Consider the following 14,618-nt stretch of genomic DNA (forward strand, 5'->3'; position numbering starts at 1 on the left):
AAGAAAAGATGTTGAATATTGTCAAATACCCTTTATAGAAGTGCACAGAATAGGCAAAATTTTTAGAGATAGAAAACATATTAGTGATTTCATAGGGCAGATTGGGAGTGAGGGCTATGGAGAATAATGGCTTATGAGTACAGAGCTTCTTGTTCGTTAATGAAATATTCTGAATTTATAGTGTTGGTTGCACAACTGTGAATATAATAAAAACATTAAATTGTATACTTTATGGGTTAATTTTATGATGTATGAATCACATCTTAATAAAGTTGTTATGGAATATAGATTATGGAGCCATTTTGTAGGGTGATAAGCCAATCAAATAAGAAAGGATTTTTTTGAGAGACACTAAACATATAGAGGAAGAGATATTTAAATCAATTATTAATCCATGCTACTTTAAAAAAAGTACACTGAATGTTTGTGTGTTTGTCTTTTTGTGTATTTGAATTTCCAGAGCAAGCACAGTTTTGTTGTACTGGCAGTTTTGTTTATTTATTGAGATGTTTATTTCTATGCACATTTTTCCATGTTAAAGAAAGTGACCATGTGGTATAACTTGCTTCTACAAAGCATCATTATTAGTACATCTCATAATGATTTTTCATTAAAAAACTCAGTTGCATTACATTGTACTGACAATCAATATGCTCTCTGGCTAATCACACAATAAATTCTACAAAGTGTTAAACAGCAAGAACATGACACCTAAAAGCCTTTTGTTGAAAGGAGCTACACATTTTGCATAGAAAAATATCTTTATAGTTTATTCATTCTGTTTATCATAATGACTAGGATTTTGTAATAATAAGCTCAAAATTGAAAGAGTTTATATAGGCTTGCTACATTTATTATGCTCAAATTCATCACATCTGAATTGCAAAGAAATTTAAAGTTCATTATTCAAAGTTAGAGTAGTGAGAAACACCACCTCCTTCACTCAAAATTAGGAATTAAGCAGTGAGTTTCAAAAATCATGTAAGAGAGTAAAAAATCTGTATGTTTGTACGTATAGTTCAACAAACTGTGTATAGTATATATGTTTGGATTTTAAAAATTAAATACATTTTCATGAATATAATCAGTTATATTAAGTGATTAACCTTATTAACTGGCATAGCAAAAGAAAAATTTCAAGGTGTTTCTTTAAAGGCTGTAAGTATTCTGTCAGCTTAAAACTGTACAATAAATCTTTGTGTTTCTGTTTTTCATTCATGTGTTCTTTGACTTTTTTATTTGTTCACTTATTTCATCAATGAGCTAATAAGTCATTATCTCTCTCTCCTTTTCTTTTCTCTCTTTCTACAGTGAATTGAGTACCTACTGGGTACTTGGATAGTAATTTGCATAACATGCTCAATAAATTTTTTGAAGGTATAGTTTGGAAGAATTTGTTTATAATATTAATCACAGTCTAAATGATGCTATATTTATTATTTTCTTTGAAAATGTTTCTTCTGTGACTTCACACAGCAGTAGGCTTTCTGCTGACTCAGCTACAACCTTGCCATCCTCTCCTTCTGGGAATAAGTTTTATAGAGGCATATTTCTCTTCCATCATTTTCCTCTCTCCAGAAGACTGAGTGAACAGTCTTGTATTACAAATTGCCTCCAGCTTTGCTATATGTGACCCGGAGCTACTTCTGTAGAGGCCAGATACCCATCAAGACTATTCCAAAAAGATGGTAATAGGAACCTTAAAAAATAATATTGATATCTTCAAAATTTCAGTATTTATTGCATACATATTATATGTCAGTCACTATTTTTAGTACTTTATATGAATTGTCTTATTATTCATTCTTACCGTAATTTTATAAAACTAGTAAAATTATCTCCACTAGTGTGAAGAAGAAATCACCTTAGTTCTCTTTTTAAGTTTCATCCAATGTTACACGCCAAATTGTGTCATAATCTTACTCTGTTTTCGGGTAACAACCTTTTCTATTATTTTATTTTAGTTTAGTTTAGTTTTACTTTTTTTGTTCTTCAAACATTGAAACCTTCAGATCTAGTAGGAGCAACCAGTTTATTACTTCCCCTGTGTTTATATCCATCCACCATTCCATAGTGTAATTCTTTTTTTAAAATTATTATTATACTTTAAGTTCTGGGGCACATGTGCCAAACGTGCAGTTTAGTTACATAGGTATACGCGTGCCATGGTGGTTTGCTGTACCTATCAACCAGTCACCTATATTAGGTATTTCTCCTAATGCTGTCCCTGCCATAGCCCCCCAACCGCCGACAGGCCCCAGTGTGTGATATCCCCCTCCCTGTGTCATGTGTTCTCATTGTTCAACTCCCACTTATAAGTGAGTACATGGGGTGTTTGGTTTTCTGTTGTTGTGTTAGTTTGCTGAGAATGATGGTTTCCACAATCTAATTCTTATCATTTGTTCCTTTTTCATTCCAAGCTAACTCTACCAAAAAATAACTTTAGATCAATTAAATAATTCAAATGCAAGAAAATTGGTTTAAATAATTAATCTGAAGGATAATAGAAATAACAAAAAAAGCCCAGGTGTGGTGGCTCACTCCTGTAATTCCAGCACTTTGGGAGGCCGAAGCGGGAGGATAAAGAGGTCAGGAGTTCAAGACCAGCCTGGCCAATATGGTGAAACCAATGTTGTACTAAAAGTACAACATTGGCCGGGGGTGGTGGCACATGCCTGTAATTCCAGCTACTCTGGAGGCTGAGGCAGAATAATCGCCTGAACCCGGGAGGTGAAGGTTGCAGTGAGCAGAGAATGCACCACTGCACTCCAGTCTTGGCTACAGAGCAAGATTCCATCAAACAAAAAAACAAAGAAAAATAAAAAAGAAAGGAAAAGAAACAATAAAACAACAAAAATGAAACTAGATACCATAGAGGGAAAACCGACTTATGGTTTTGCAACTCAGTTAAATAATTTCTGTTTATACCTAAAAATCTCCATAGAACTCTAGTCATTTCTTTTCCCCCTTTTCTCAGTAATTACTCCAAACTGTACTTAGTTTAACATTTAAAACACTTTCATCCATTATTTTCCTAAATATGTTACGTCCTTTGCTGTGAAAATTAAGACCATCTGACAAGACATTTTCTTATTTAGCTCCATGTTGCCTGTCAGTGTATTTCAATTTGCATACTCCTACATTCTTAGAAATCCTTATCTTAGTGAAAATGTGGTTCACTTTTTTCACTCTTTATTCATTTATTTCCTATTCATCTCTCTCAAATAAAAAAAATGAAATAATTCAATGTTGTATTTCTATCTACTTAGCTACCTTTCCTGTTTTCATGTATAACTTCTAATTCCCATATACCATTTACATCTCAAGTAATTACATTTCACTCTCATCCTGAAATGGCCTCCTTCAGCCAAAATAAATGGAGAAATAACTGGTAAACTTTCTGAAGTATTACAAAGAATTGATCATTGTGTTTTCTTAACATTCTCACTTTTCTAATTGCTGTGGCTATTTGTTCTTTGTGTTTTACTTTTGCATATTGGTTATATTTTTAAAGTCTTGTTTATGTATGCATATTGCTTTGACAATGTCTTAAATATTCCTGAGGGTTAATCTTTTAGCTGTCCCCAATTATATGTTCTCTTGGTGATTTTTTTCTAGATTCATTGTTCATACTGCCTAATAAACAGTAACATCTATTGGGTTAGAGAACAGTCTCTTTTAGAGCAGATACTTCAATTCTTAATATACTGTGTAGATTTCCAAAAAGTGATTTTTTCCCAATGATTTAAAAACTTTTATAAATGATTCTAGAATTCTCAGAAACTCTAGATAAGTTTATTCTATTGCCCACCGTATTTTTCTACTTGAATATCTCCTCATAGCCGTCTCCTCTGGATTATATATTAAACTTTAACTGCCCTCTCTTAACACACATAGCTCTAGTTCTTCTCACTGTCAGCACCATATGCACAGACACTCTAGATATGTCCATTGCTAGTTCTGGACTTTCACATTTGAAATTTCCTTTTCTTGCATTTCTTGCATCGACCATCATTTGGTTAACTCCTACTTATAGTAAATAACCCATTTCCAATTGAACTTTCCTGGAAAGCCATATCCGAATCCTTCATTTAATAAGACTATTCTCCTGTGTGTTCTCCTACCACTTACCAGTTTATATTGTAAGGACTCCCTAAGTGTTTTCTTCACAATGTCCTTTTGAGAAGGATATATGAGTAGCCAAAGACCTGTCAGAAACACTGTTAGGTCTTCTTTTGAGATTTTGTATTTCATTTGTGAAAAATTTGTTTAACTTTACTCAAAATATTTATTTTACCAAAATTTTAACTGTACAATTTTTTGTCCACATAGCATCTGATGAAATCCTTATAGAAGACTTAGAGTTATGTGATCAACTTTCAGTTTGCACTCATGACACAGAGTAAGAATTTAACACATTTGAGAGAAATGACTAGTTATTTGATGTGTTTCAAATGTTAATAATATAAACTTCATAGTAATAATATTTTCTTATTTAAAAAATGAATGTAAAACATATAATGCCTGACAGTTGCATGTTTAATGTAAAAGTTATCTAACAGCATTTCCATTATGATAAAGAAGCCAATTTTCTTCACTGAGTAAAGACTACTCTTTCAATATCTGCAATGTCCTTTATTCCTATGGGGATATAAAAGATAACTGCATAATGTCATGAATTTTACTTTTACCAATTGTATTTCTGTCATTACAATTGTTTTATTTTTGTAAATGGTTGATAAAAATTTCTATAAAATAAGAGGTTTCCCAATAAAAATATGTTTGGAGATATATATACATATAATTTAAAGACTATATATATCTATCTGTATATCTAGAATATATATATTATATACATATAAAACACATATACAGCTCAATTTGACAGCTAGGTGTAAATTAAGATTTTATTTTTCTGATATTAGAATGCTGAAATATTCTGTAGCAATTGAGATTGAACTTTAATAATCTTGATATAAAGCTGTAATACTAAAGCTTTCCATTTTTATATAAATTAAAATACCAAGAAAACATGCTATTTCACATTTTTACTTTGCCCTATTTACTGTGCTTCAAGATTTACAGCTTCTGACATTCTTCTTACAATACCTATTATATCCAGCCAGTGAGCACTTAATTGATAATGATGAAAATCATCTCCTTATCTGTGGCATATGTTGAGCATCTGTTTCAGGCCATAATTTTAAATTTATGCCTTGTGCTTAAAACTAAAGCAATGAGCAAATAAGTTTTCATTTTTCAGGTTGTTTTTCAAATATTTGGTTGACCAAGTAAACTAAAATCTACAGTAGAGATTTTTACTTTGAAATTAAACACCAGAATATAAAAGAATCAGAAGTACAACTGTTTAAAACGTACAAATTGACTTATGAAATATTTCTGTCATTCTGATTTAAGTGTACATATGAATATGCCTCCTTGCAATCACATAGGCATGTGTAAATAATTCGTCAAATTTTGAACATCTAGCTGGCATTTTCTGGTAGCTAAAATGTTGAACTGAGATCTATGTGCTTGCCTTTGCCTTGTAAGCATTGTGAAAAGAAAAAGAGAGTGAAGTTTGGAAAATTACAAGTTGATTTCCTTGGCCAAAATTAACGTACCTCATTACTCTGATACCAATAAGAGCAATATTGTAGACAGTTTCTTTATTCTTCTATACAGTCTCCCTTTCCCTTTCTTTGGGTAAAATAGAATGGTTCCATCCCCTCTTCTACACATCTTATATACTCAGTAGTGCATTGTTGCATTGTTGTTTTTGCTTTGAAAGCTATTGTTTAATGAGATTTAAAATAGAAAATATATTTACTCATAATTTACTATTTCTGGCCTCTCCATTCTTTCTATGTAAAGCTGCTTTTTCCTTTTATTTGTTAGTCTTTCCATTTTACCTTAAGAACTACCTTTCCAATTTCCTGCAATGCAAGTCTCCTGAGAATGAATATTTTAGGACTTTAAACAATTTGTCTTAAGTTTAAAATATATCTGAGTGTATAAAAGTTTAGATTGAACAGTTTTTGTTTGTCTATACCTTTTTGGTACTTTAAAAATGTTCTGTTGCCCACAAAAGAAAGATACCATTGAATTTCTCAGAGGTACTTGTACTCTCCTCACCAGCACATTTATTTTCACTTTGGAAAATGGAGTGATTTCTGGGTCATCACGTACAACGTAATTGGCTTGTTTTTCACCCTTCTTAGATAGGTGGCCTATTTCTCTGAGCCTTTTGTTCTATTTTTTGTAGTGGCTTCCATGGAAATTCTGGCATTTTCACTCCAGTTAGTGTAGGCTATTACTATTTCTAAGCTTTCAAGAACCAAAATAGTTGTGTGAACATGGATGTTTCCCTTGGTTCTACTCCAACCTCTAGATCCTTTACAAAGTTTTAAATCCTGTATTAAAAGACAGTGCTCTTACAATAATAATCAATCCTTAATCAAGCTTGATGTTACATGCCACTCTTGATCCAGGAACCTTGTCTCTATTATCATACAAACTTGTCAGACGCTTGCAGCTCCTATGGGGTATAGGCCCTTTTAATGGTGTATATTAAATGGTTTAATGGTTTTGCAGCTATGAAGAAAGATAGGGGTAGACCCTGATGAGTGTTTACATTTTTTGGCAAAGAAGAAATTTTTAAGTTGTCTTCCACCAGAGTAAGTCTTCAACTGAAATGATTGCCTGGTGTGATTCAAGATTCTCAAGTGCTTCCATTCAGACATTTGTATTAGGATTCTCTAGAGGGACAGAACGAATAGGATAGACATATATATAAAAGAGAGTTTGTTAAGAAGTATTGATTCACATGATCACAAGGTGCCACAATAAGCTGTCTGCAAGCTGAGGAGCAAGGAAGCCAGTCTGAGTCCTAAAGCTGAAGAGCTTGATGTTCGAGGGCAGGAAGCATCGAGCACGGGAGAAACATGTGTGCCAGAAGACTAAGCCAGTCTAGTCTTTCCACATTCTTCTACCTGCTTGTATTCTGGCTGGGCTGGCAATGTATTCGATTGTGCCTACCCAGATTGAGGGTGGATCTGCCTTTCCTAGTCCACTAACCTAAATGTTAATCTCCTTTGGCAACACCTTCACAGAGACACACCCAGGAACAATACTATGTATCCTTCAATCCAATCAAGATGACACTCAATATTAACCATCACACCAACGCATATCTCAAGTTTATAATTCTTCCCAATCAATCTCTTGACATTGGAGTAGAAGACTTTTAAAAAGTCTTCTTGGCATAGAAGACTTTTAAAAAGTCTTCTTGGCATAGAAGACTTTTAAAAAGTCTTCTTGGCATAGAAGACTTTTAAAAAGTCTTCTTGGCATAGAAGACTTTTTAAATTTTTAAAAATTTAAAAATTTTTGGAGCTCTGTTTCTTTTCTACTTAACTCCTGGGCTTAACCCACAGCTTTTAGTACACTTTAGCTGAGATAAGAAAGGAGGCCCACTGGCTCTTATATTCCACCTAAATTGGTGATTAATAACACTCAACTTCATAGTCTTTCTCCAATGTATGGATTATCCCCCCAATAACCATCAAAAGTCATCTTTCTTAGAATTACTACTTTTCACATAACCCTCAAAAGCCTGATGTGTTGCACTCATTAGTGAATTAACGTTCACTGGTAGCCCATTTTGGTGTATCACCTTGTTATTCACGAACTTTAACAATTACACGGCCACAATATGCCAAGAGCTATTCATATTCAACACACTGCCAGTGATGTGGGCCTCATTGCCAGCTGGTGGTGGCTGGTGCAACGGACAACTGCATATTAGTGTTTGTTTCCTAGGACCTAATAGAATGAAAGGTCTTATGTCTGTGTTTTTAAAAAATGGACTCTGAGACTTGAATTCAGGATATTTTAAAGGGAAGAGCTCTCAGGAATAAGACTCTAGAGAGAGAGCAATTGAAGCAGAATTGGTCAGAGAGAAGCTGAACAGTGATGCAGATGCAGCAATAGCTCCCATTAGTCACACAGAAAGATGTGAAACTAGAACGGACCTTTTAAAATGTTCTTGGTAGAGACAGGGAGACAAGTTTTGTAGTTCCTCACTCACCAACTGAAAATGTGTGCAGCAGCTATCATCAGTGCAAGCATGCAAGCATAGGTCATCAATACTCAACATTCCCAGCAATTGGGGGATTAGCTCCTGAGACCTGAAGGGGGATCAAGATGAGGCACCACACCAGGCACTGTAGGGATGCATATAATTTAAAGAATCAGCTACAGTAAGTTGTCATAATTTCTATTAAATAGAATTAGGGGACGTTATGGCTTTACTTATTAGTCTTCTCTACCAAATCTGGGGACCAGGTAGTTCTTTCTGAAGAAAAGTATGTTTATGTTGAAGGCATATAATAAATGTTTTCTAACATATGGAGAAAAGGTTATATGTTATAGATTCAATGAAATGGCTTATGTTGATTGGGTTAGATAAAACAGGCAAATCACTCAGTTTTGTAACTACTAGTGTAACTCAGTGAAATTACACAACAGACTTGCATGCATTTTGATCCCTAATAAAATGTATATAAATATAAGGCCCTGTTTTTCACCTATCCTAGTAAATTTAATATATCCAAACTAATGTTGGCATTCAAAACAGTGCATTTCAGAGATCCATAAATACTGATTAACACTGGTATAGACTGATGCATCTCTTGGTATTCTTTCTGAAATAATACAATCTTATTTTTTTTAATCACATGAAAAGTTTCAACAGAGACCACAGACCTTAATTGCTACATGAGAATCTGAATGAGTTTGAAGCATTTTTCAATTATGTATTACTATCAAAAGAATGAAGACATTGGTCATTATTGAAGATAATCAAAAGAATGTGACATGAGATGTGAAGAAAATTCCTGAAACCAATTGAATCTTCATAATAAAGGCAGTGAATTCCATAATTAGTTGGAGACTCCAGCACTCGGGTTGATGTTTTTACTGACAATACAGATTCATCTTGATATAACAGTTTAGTATGCTCTTCCTTTCCACATACTAACAAACAACCCTCCCAATTCTTTCCAGATTCTCTGGTCTATAGTCCTTATTTTTCATTACATTACAAATGCGTAGGATGAGTTGCAATACATTTGTATCTTTGATATCAAAAATAAATCCTCAGATATGCTTTTTTCCTCAGTTTCTCTCAATCTCTCCTAAAAACTGTGTGCATGTGTGATTAATTTTTCCAAAAAAAAAGTCTTTGATCATATTCCTTTAGGATAACAAATACAAATATACAAAAGTCCCTCTGTCTTTAAAATCCTTTAGTAAAATTGTAAAATTATAAAATTTTGATTTCTAATAGTTAAAAATATGACAATAGACTTTTTCTCCCCTCTCCACATTATCTCAAATTCCTTCTTATTCTTTACCTGTTAATGCCTTATCTGACTCCATGGTCTAAATAAAAACATCTTCTTTTTCTCCATGAGTATCTCAACCAGACACACTCTGCCATCATTCTCTTTCAATAATATTATTAGATATGGGAAATATCTAGATGTGACACCAGTTACCTGGCTATTCTTGATACATGTTTTTTTTTTCCTTGTCTGAACCTTAGTGCTGTTATTTTGGATTACCTAATCTATGAGGTTTATTCCTCCTTTTATAAGTTTGGATGTGTGCTATATGTTGATCAATTAAAATATTCAATTTTAGTATTTGACACTTATTATAACTATTATTTTATTCAAACTCTCATAAGGTGTTAGGGTTTACTGAACTGTTTAACCTAGATGGGTATATGCCCTTTATTTTTTTCTGCTTCAATAAAACCCCCTAAATATTCTTAAACAGGCAAGGGAACAAATAATCCTGTAATACTATTCTCATGTAAATTCCATAAAAGTTGTTTTACTCTTCTTCCCTAACAGCTGCTACACTTAACTGTCCTTAAAACAGTCTGTCATTTATTCATTAACACAACATTGATGTGTTACCTATCCACCCTATGACTATATTTATATTTATCTAGTTTTATACAGAGAATAAGACACCTTGAAAAATAAATGGACATGCAAAATTACGGTACTTGGCACAGGATGTGTTAGTTTTAGGTAAATTCTTCTTATACAGTCTGCAACCAATGAAAAGAAGTGAAGAAAAGCAAGACGCCCAATCTTCTTATAGTAGGACATCTGTAGTTATTTCCACACACTGCCCTTTCCATCCTCACATCTTCGTTAAAAAATTAGTTTCAGTGGTCAAAAGGGTAGAAGAAGGGTAAGTAGAAAAAAGTATCTCAATGGAGATGAGAGTAAATCCATCACCGACACTGCATAACTAACACAATGGATCAGTGGCATCATCTTTATGTGTGTTGGACAACATATTTCCCCTGACAGCATCTCCTGACACTTTAGAAACAGTCAGCAGGTTATGGTGACTATGCTACCATCAATAAGTAAATTATGCGATCAAGCTGTTAGGAGTGGCTATCATTATTCACTTTTTTCTTATAATGTCATATTTTTCATTATGCTTTAGGTACAAAGGAAAGATATATTTCAAATCCAACCTTCACAGCACTGGGTAAAACTAAATATGAATTTCAGTTAAGTGAAAAGAAATATTTCATTGGCAAAAACAGCCTTTCAATTTTAATGATGATAAGTATACTGCATCAAGTAAAAACTGGCTTTTTTCTCTCTACACTTGGAAATGTGAAATGCTGTATATCACGCTTTAATTTATGAACACTAATTTTTAAACCACCTCTTCAGAATATCACCAAATACACAGTGAACACATGTGAATGTTACATTTGCTTGATTGGATAACTTAGAAAACATAATTAACTATTTTGTTTTTATTCTCATTATACACAAGTACTCATTTATGAGTAGATTCTGGACTCCCAAAGCTCTCTCAGATGCTTTCAGTGGATGTAAAGGATAAACTGATTTTCAAAACAATTAATAAGTTATTTGACTTTTTTTATGTGTTGATATTTGAAATGGGGCAAAAATCAATGATGGATGTATTACTCTGTTCAAGCTGCTGTAACAAAATATCACAGACTGGGTCATTTACCATTATACAAGTACTTTTCACAGCTCTGGAGACTGGGAAGTCCAAGATCATGATGCTAGAAGATTCTGTGTTTATTGAGGGCTCTTTTCTTGATTTGCAGACAGTTGCCTTCTTTCTGTGCCCTCACAGTAAAATACTGGGCTCATTGAATAGGTAATTAAAAATAATTACTTTCTTTATCTAATTTTTTACCAAATTGACTGGCTCTTCTTCAGAAAACTCTGCAATGACAATTATGTTTAGTATGATTTACATAATGTGTGTAGATTTTATGTGTTCAAATTCTTGTTTACAAAACCTTGATTATAAACAACACATAATTAGAAAATACTGTAATCAACTTAAACAAAAATTCTGAGTAACAAATGATAATAATATGCATTTATTAATTACTTTCTGCAAAACAATAGAAATTGATTATACAGTAGAATGGTGCTGAAAATGATTTAATTTCTCTTGCATTATGCCAAAACCACTTCATGATATTGTAATGATTCCAAGATATGAACATAAATATTAATTATATTACGCTGGTAAAACAAGAAAATAACAACTAATAGTCTCATGTTAATAAAATGTGAGACAAACTAAGTCTACTTTTTTTCTTCTATATTCTCTCCATTATAGTATCTAATTACATTTAAAGCTCTCCACAATAATAGGCTCTCAAGATATCTTTCTTTATTAATGTTACTTAGAATCATTTTCTTTCACCCTATGTCACTTACCCAAGTTCATTTAAGGTCAACTTTTTATTAGAAACAGATAAATTTTAATCATCTAATCATCTGGTTTCCTGGGACCTCCACTTCACTTGCTCCATGGCATAGTTGTGCCCATCTCTGTCACTTCCAGCTAGCCAAAGAATGGTGCTCCCTTTGTCCCATCAGAAACTCCTCCACATGGCATAGTTCTTTTATGTTCATGCCAGTGGTGTGAATGATACTCTGACCACCAGGTCACCATAATGTTGCAGCTTTTCACTCCTGTTGTTTGGTAGTGGGAGGGAGTGTTAGAGCTCTTTTACTCCAACCACCAGCAAGCTCTGGGTTCTTGTCCCCTGACCAAGAAAAATAAAGCACACAGACACCAGAGAGTGAATAAGGCAGAGTCATATGTATTAAGTGACAGAAAAGCTCTCAACAGGAAGAGGGAACTCAAAATAGTGTTGATGTCTATGAGGCTGAGTCTAGGGTTTTTTATGGACTTGAAATGAGAAAGTAAGTGCTGATTAGTTTGTGGATAGTCATGGAAAAAGTACAATCAGAAAGAAGAAAAATAGTGTAAAGGACCAATCAGAAGCTGAAGTGAAAGCTTGGCCTGAGACCTTGGCCTGGTACCTTGACCTGGAACCTTGGCCCAGGACCACTCAGGGGCTGAAGTGGAGGCTTGACACAGGATCTTGGCCTGGGACTAACTACAGAAGGATAGGTATATGTAAAATAGGTGAAAGTTAAGGACCAATCAGGAGGAAGCTTGTGAAATAAGACAAAGGCACACCAAGGAAAGAGAAATGTGCCCAAAAAAGGAAGGAAATTTGTTTATCTAGATTAACAGAGTAGATGTTTCCATTCAAGGATGCTGGCTTTTTCTTATCTGGAAGCTGCAGCTAGATTTTTAGGCTGGTCTTAGTTTGAAGGAGTTTTGCTGATGTTGGGTCTTTCCTATCTGGGGCCTGCAGACTGATTTTCAGGCTGTTCTTGGTTTGAAGGAGTTGTACTGAGGACTCACTCTAACCACCTTCCTGGTTGGTATCTTCCTTTCTCCGCTCTCAATAATATTACTTCAGAAGGCTAAATACTGTACATAACTTATTTTTACTTTGGGAATAAGGAAAATTAGAGAAAATAACAAATATCTAAAAGCTTCCAAATAGAGGGTCTTTGTGGGTAAATTCCTAGTTTCTAATCTATCTCTACTGCCTTAAAATCGTGAGCCTATACTAACCATATTTATGAGGATCCACAATAAGTTCCAACAATATTTGCTCCTTTCACAAAAGGCGTATGTATTTTTTTCTTCATAGATATATTTCTCTAAGTTACATCTCTTCAGTATGGAGAATATCCTAGTACTCTTCAGTGGATTTTTTATGAGTTGGCCAAAGCCCCCAACATCTTGGAGATCATTTCCAGGTTTATTTAAGGCTACTGCTCCCAAATTTTCATTATTAAATGTTGTATCTACGTTACACAGAAACTCGCATCTTCCCAGCAAATGTTTATAATCAAAGACATGAAAAAATTTGCTTAAATTATTAGTCAATAACTCTCAATTTCATCTTTCATCTTTTTTAAACCAGGGAAATAGATGAAGGCAGATAGATACGTTTGCTATAACGTAAGATTTATATTAACGATTGAATTCCATCACTTTTCATTTTTTTCAATATTTCCTCAAACCTCTATATAGAAATAGGTTTTCATGTTTTTGATATAAATAAACCACAGTACATGTTTTTGTGCATCCAAATGAGAGACTCTTTGTTTCTAGACATTCTCCATATGATTATGGCTACCAAATGCTTCAGAAGTTTGTTTCTTCCTTTTTGTTAATTTATGTTAGAAACTATAGTAAGAGAATGTAGGAATGTAGGATGTGATGTTTGTACACACAAAACAATTTGCATAATATCACTGATGATTTTAAAATTTAGCATTAATCATAGCAATTGTCTAAATATCTAAAATCATGTAGTAAACATAAGCTCCTTTACAATGATAATACTTTCTAACTACTTCACTCAGATAGAAAATGTGTCATAGCATAGCTTTATAAATTTTCTGTTTCCAATTCTGAGTTCACAAAGGTTGTGGAAACCTTTAGGGTAATTTCAGTGAAAGCACCTGTTTAGAAATTTAATCATATTAATACAGCTATCACACTGAACAAAGTATGCAAATTAACGAACTGTCGTGTTTCATATTCATTTGTATTGGAGACTGGGGGAGGAGTTCCATGTGTTTAGCCAAAATATTCTGTATTTTTGAAATTGTTAGAGGAAAATCCAATAGAGAAAAAAATATCAATTTTTTAGTAGTAAATTTTGAGGACAAAGGAATCATAAGATATATGATACTAATCAATAACAAATTAATTCATTTCAATAAGCAATTTTACTCTGACTACACAATAAATTTGGAATAATGTAACTGTAAGTAGTTTTACACCCAAAAGCAAAGGAGTCAGCAGTACAGTTTTACTTTTCTACTTTTCTTTCTATGCTTACTTAGAAAATGGCTCTGTCATGCAATATATCTTACCAGTGAAATTTAAATTTATTTTATATTGATAATTTTTGGGTGCACATCCCAGAAAAACAAACGTTCCCTATGCCCATCTCATAGACTTTTCTGATCAGTCCAGGAAGATATTTATTTTAAACAATTTCACTGTTTACAATTTGCGTGTTTCTTTTGTTTCAATTAATGTATTGATTTTAAATAAATATAAAATTATATTTAGATTAGAAACTCCTAATATGCCAATTATTTGGTAGACTGTCCTTACCAATCATTCTAGGCATTGCTGTCCATACA

This window comes from Rhinopithecus roxellana, chromosome 14, assembly GCF_007565055.1.
Source record: "Rhinopithecus roxellana isolate Shanxi Qingling chromosome 14, ASM756505v1, whole genome shotgun sequence".
NCBI classification, from domain to species: domain Eukaryota; kingdom Metazoa; phylum Chordata; class Mammalia; order Primates; family Cercopithecidae; genus Rhinopithecus; species Rhinopithecus roxellana.